Here is a 5,935-nt window from a genome sequence, read left to right as displayed (position 1 = left end):
GGGACAATGGAGCAGGAGATTGGCTGGAGAATCGGCGCAGCGGGGCCGGAATTACATTCTCTTTATCGCACCTTTGTGACAAAAAGAGAGCTGAGCCAGAAGGCAAAGCTCTCGATCTACCGGCCAGTTTTTGTTCCTACCCTCCCCTATGGTCATGACGGCTAGGTCATGACCAAAAGAAGGAGAGCCAGCGTACAAGCGGCCGAAATGGGTTTCCTTAGGATGGTGGCTGGCATCTACCTTAGAGATAGGGTGTAAAGGACAGTCATCCGTGAAGAATTTGGAGTACAGCCGCTGTGCCGCTGCATCGAAAGGAGCCAGTTGAGGTGGTTTGGGCATCTGGTAAGGATATCCCCTGGATGCCTCCCTAGGGAGGCACATCCAGCTGGGAGAAGGCTTCGGGGAAGACCCAGGACTCCTTGGACTGGAAGCGCCTCGAGAGCTTGCTAATGTGGCCCGGAAAAGGGAAATTTGCGGTCTCCTGCTTGGGCTGCTGCCCCTACAAATAAATCAAAAGAATAGAAAGTTAAATTGTCTAGTTCTTAATGGGAACAGAACACACTTTGGCCCATCATACTCATATTTGAATTTACATATTCTCATCATCACCACAGCGCTTTTCCAGTCATTGCCAGTGTCATCCAACTGCTTCATCCATTCCGTCTGCCAAAAATAAGTAGAATTATTTTTTTTTTTCTAAGCCCCAGTCATTGTTTTGGCTGTTTGCCAGTTTGCACTCCACCATTCTGCTTCTCTTCCTTTCCTGTATCAGGGACTTCTGATAAGCTGTGAAAGAGCATAGATGGACTCCTACAGTGCACCTTCCAAGTCTCTAGAAGATTGCAATCATGCGCCCAACTCTTTTTTTTCACACATCCTCTGCAAACTTAATCACAGGCATTACAAATAGGATCTAATCTCCCCTCCCCTCACGTTTGGAAATAAATAAAGCTACACACTTACTGTATCATGTTAGATACGCTAATGCTTTCTCTAACTATAAATATTTACTTGTGTAATAGAAGGTAGCTACCTATTCTGTGAGGTTTTGTGATCTCCCTATTACCAATGCTTTTATTATATATATATATATATATATATATATATATATATATATATATATATATATATATATATATAGTGTAAAACCACTTGGCGATACAGAAGAGAAGTTAGGACTACTGACCCCCTCCTCTAAACCCCCCAGGTAGTAATAACCTTACCCAATAAAACTAAAATCTACCCATTAATATAAAATACAGAGCTTGACCATCTCCCTGATTCTTAATTAATTGCGCCGCATAATTTCCCTTTAGATTTGGTTGGTGATACTTAATGTTATCACTCACATTTACAGTGTAATTAGTGTAAAATAAAAGGTGCTCCCATCTTTCATTCTTCATCTGGTGGTTTCTTATTACCTTCATCACAGCAAGTGATAGATACTTAATGCCGGGCACCAGCACTTCTCATCAGCCAGTCTTATCACTTACACTGCCACTGTCCATATTGCTCAACTTCACCACGGAATTAAAATCAACTATGTTCTATATGTTTAAAGTGACACATGATGAGGACAGGAATGAATGGAAGGATTTTTTTCATGGTCACCTAGCTCTCAATTTTCTGTGTGCGCTGAAAACCTATCCACGCCACTATTCCAGCCAATCAGGTGATGCGTGCAAGGAAGCAATGGGGGCAGGGGGGTGTGGAGGGAATGCAGTGGCGAGCCAGGAGTTATCAACAAGAAGAGTTAGCATAGACAGCAGCAAAAGTGGAAAAGGACTGAAGAATACAAATTAAAAAGGAAGTTGTATGACCGGGAAAGGAGGAATAGCCTTGTTAATCTCGATGAGGCGTTTTCACTGTGGAATGCTCTGTGATTTCAAGGGAATGAAAACTGATGAGAGCTCTCATCGTTATGGACAAGTGCTGTTTCATGGTTTGCTGTTTTCAGTAGGTCGGTTTAACCTTGTCCGTTTGCTGTTGTTTGTGATAGCTGCTTCCAACTGGTTGGCTTTACAGCTTAGCGACAGTTTGCTAATCTACAACCTAACGTGAGCTATCTCTGCCATTGTTTTGCTTCTTTGCCAGCTGAGCCACTTACGGAAGTGGTCGCTATGGCAATGCACGTTCATGAATCTGGGGGGCGGGTATTTGTTTGGCAGTTGAGTTCAAATATCAACATGCTGCACCTTTGAATAAAACATTTTGTAAAATATATAAATCATTTAATAATATGAACCCGCTTTTTCATGCAATATCATACAAACCGTTGTGCATAAGTTTTTGTAATTTCGTAAGATATCTAATGAGCCTGTTGATCAGAATACGTGACCAACCTCTGGGCTGGAGGATTTATGTATTCCTACCTAAAAAAATAACTAATAAAAACACCTATCAATGGACACTTGCAGAGCAAGGCTGCAGCTGGCCACATTTTGTTCACTTTGCAAGGAGGAGCATGGGTTTGTGGGCACTTAGGGATGGAAACACATGCGTACTAAGCACTGACATACCATACTCCACTTCTTTGTTTGTCCCACCCCAACAATCCAAAACCCAAAGATATTAATTTTACAAGAGAAAAGCAGTTAAATAAATCATCTATATTTCCTGAACCTGATGCAATCTCTGCTGTTTTTATCCTGGATGCTTTTTCCGAACAGAGACAGACCAGCGTGGATCCCCGATCACCACAGGCTTCATACTGAAATCCGCATTTGCTAATAACATCCCTTATTTTTCACAGTAATACTTTCCAATTTCCTTTGCTCTGTCTTGCTCCACTTGGCATAATCAATTTCAATTTCTTATTGTTTAGAGACAAAGGGAGCCACGCTTGGCTGAGAATCTTTGATCTAGTACCATTTTACTCCAGTCCTTAAGACTTTGCACCACTAAGTAGACCACCTTTTCATCCTCCTTAAACTTCCCTCACTCTCCTCTTCATTGTGTGCGCTTACGCTCATCTAACACAAATAATACTGCCACAATTCTATTTGTAAATGATATTTGTACAGAGAGGAAAGCCTTATTACTATCATTATTATAGCAAGGAGACTTTACCATTATCCTTCTTTTCAGTGTTTCTCTTGATTCAATGAAAAATATGACTTTATTGACCAAAATATTCTTCTTTCAAACCATTTATCTATTTTTAAGTTTACACTCAAGCCACGAAAATATCTTAAAAGAAAATGACTTATTTTGACAAAGTGTCCCCATATAAAATATTTGCAATGCTTAAGTACAATTGTTAAATTGGCTGATCATAATGTAAATTAGTGAACCACTCATAAAGCTCATCTGCCAACCCTGACAGCCACACAACTCCAAAAATATCAACTAAGCTCAACACACTTACCTGAGACTCTACACCTGACTGTCCCTGGTCTCCCTGTTCCTTACCTGAGCCTCTACACCTGACTGTTCTTGGTCTCCCTGGTCCTTACCTGGGACTCTACACCTGACTGTCCCTGGTCTCCTTGTCTCTTACCCGAGACTCTATACCTGACTGTCCCTGGTCTCCCTGTTCCTTACCTGAGACTCTACACCTGACTGTCCCTGGTCTCCCTTTTCTTTACCTGAGAATCTACACCTGACTGTCCCTGGTCTCCTTGTCTCTTACCCGAGACTCTATACCTGACTGTCCCTGGTCTCCCTGTTCCTTACCTGAGACTCTACACCTGACTGTCCCTGGTCTCCCTTTTCTTTACCTGAGAATCTACACCTGACTGTCCCTGGTCTCCTTGTCTCTTACCTGAGACTCTACACCTGACTGTCCCTGGTCTCCTTGTCTCTTACCTGAGACTCTACACCTGACTGTCCCTGGTCTCCCTGTTCCTCAGTTATTTCTGTCTCCTTTGCCTGTAAAATAGTGACGTTAGTATTTCCATAAGCCCCCATTCTTATAAAGATATTACCAAAGAGTCTGGAAATTAGGACTTATTGTACTTACTTGCCGTTTTGGTGTATTGAAAAAGGATCTTATGTCTGTTTGTTTTTGTCATTTTATCTGGGCAACAACAGTCACAAATCTTTAACGTCAGATGTCTAAATATGAGTTTGGTTCCTGGGTCCACCATGCGGTTATATTACAATTATAAAATTATCTTACATCCTCCACATCAATATTAGGTTTTGTCTAAGACAGAGGATATATATTTAATTGCAGCAAACCTACTGATTAGCCAATTAACATCATATTGAGAGAAACACCACCTGTGGATCATTATTAACTCTAACATCAGTTCACATTCACAACGTTAGGCTTATCGCGTGGGTGCATTTCTATCCAACAAGCTAGGTAACATTACATTACACTAACATAGCAAACTTTTTTGTCATGCCAAATTTATTAAATTACATAATTTCTACTTAGACAGAGAAAACAATAAAAAGCCTTTGCATTTTTATGACTAGCGCTGTAATTTCCCATGAAATCAGTCTGAATTTGGCCCTTATAACTTAATGACACATCAGGAGCAAATACAAGTGCTTATGCCTAACTGCTCAAACAAAATTTCCTATGAATTGTCGGTTCAGTTAAAAATTCAGTGACTGAAACTTATACCAAACAGCTCCAGCTGATGCGTTCACACATTTTTGCGGGGACACAAACTCTCCAAAACTTTTGGAGAAATTTTCCATTCTGATGGCTTTACAGCATTGTCACAGAGCGTTGCTCTAATCATCTCTAACTGATAATTAGGCAATGTTCTTGTCACCATCACACACAGCTCCCTATGAGCCTTGCTTTTTCTCAGAATTTTACTTCTTGGGGGTAATTGTTGTAATTTTCAGTTGTCTCTGTATGAAATAGCACAGCCTCATCTAAGCTGGAGATAATTTAAAAGTTAAAGATAGATGGTGACAGGGGAAGCATAAAAAAGATTTAACTTTTAAATACCCCCTGTCTGCTCTCGAAGGCAGAGTTTCCATTATGGGCACAACAACTGCCAGAATCAGACAGATTTTAAGCATGTTATCTGAGTATTTGTCTCTCAGCTCAGAGTAGCAAAAGGCCAAATAGCCACTTACAGTGCATTTTTATATCAAAACAACTGTCTTGGTGAGTCACCGCAGCGCAGATCTTTTGCTGTCGGGGAGGTATTTACAGACTATAATAACCTCTGCACAAACACAAAATAGATGTCTTCTTACATTCCCTTCAATGCACAGGTGGAAGCACCATTTAAAAAGGAGTTGAGTATCTTCAACAGGACAGACCCGGAGTAAAGCCAAAACAACAGATGGTGTAGCTAAGACAAGTACTGTTTTTTCTTCTTTCTTTTATTGTAATCGAGAGGCGAGGTTTGGAGGATCTCCAGGTAAAGCATGACTGACCACATCTATTCCTATCCTTTCAAATCTATTTTATTTATAGTGTCAATAATAACAAATGTTATATCAGGACACTTGAAAAAGTAAGTCTAGACCATACTCAACCAATAACTTAAAAAGAACCAACAATTCCCCCCAAGAGCAAGCATTTAGTAGGGATGAGGAAAAGCTTTAAACAGGCAGAAACCTCAGACAGAACCAGGCAGACTTATGAGCTGAAAGGTTATGAATAAATGTACATGTAGATGATCACTGGTCATATTTGTTGGTCTTTTTTTCAGTAGTTACTGTCACTGTGGGGGTAATTTGTCTTTGCATGGAGCTATTGGTAGGAAGCAGAAAGTCAAAGTCCGACTTTGTCGCTTTACAATAACCTGACTTCCTCGTGTCTCGTCATAGTTTCTACCGCTGCTAAGGAGAGCAATTCTATGTTCACAGGGTCCTATGTTCCCTAGTCTATATCCTCGACGTTCCACTTCCAGGATTGCTCCGGGGCCACTGGAAATTCTATTGGAAATTAGGCCTTTCCATTTCCTTTGTGTTGGAATTTTAAACTCCGGTTGATTTACGAGGACTATGGTTAATTGCT

This window comes from Etheostoma spectabile, chromosome 23 (assembly GCF_008692095.1).
Source record: "Etheostoma spectabile isolate EspeVRDwgs_2016 chromosome 23, UIUC_Espe_1.0, whole genome shotgun sequence".
Taxonomy (NCBI): Eukaryota; Metazoa; Chordata; class Actinopteri; order Perciformes; family Percidae; genus Etheostoma; species Etheostoma spectabile.
Note: the sequence above shows the minus strand (reverse complement) of the source record.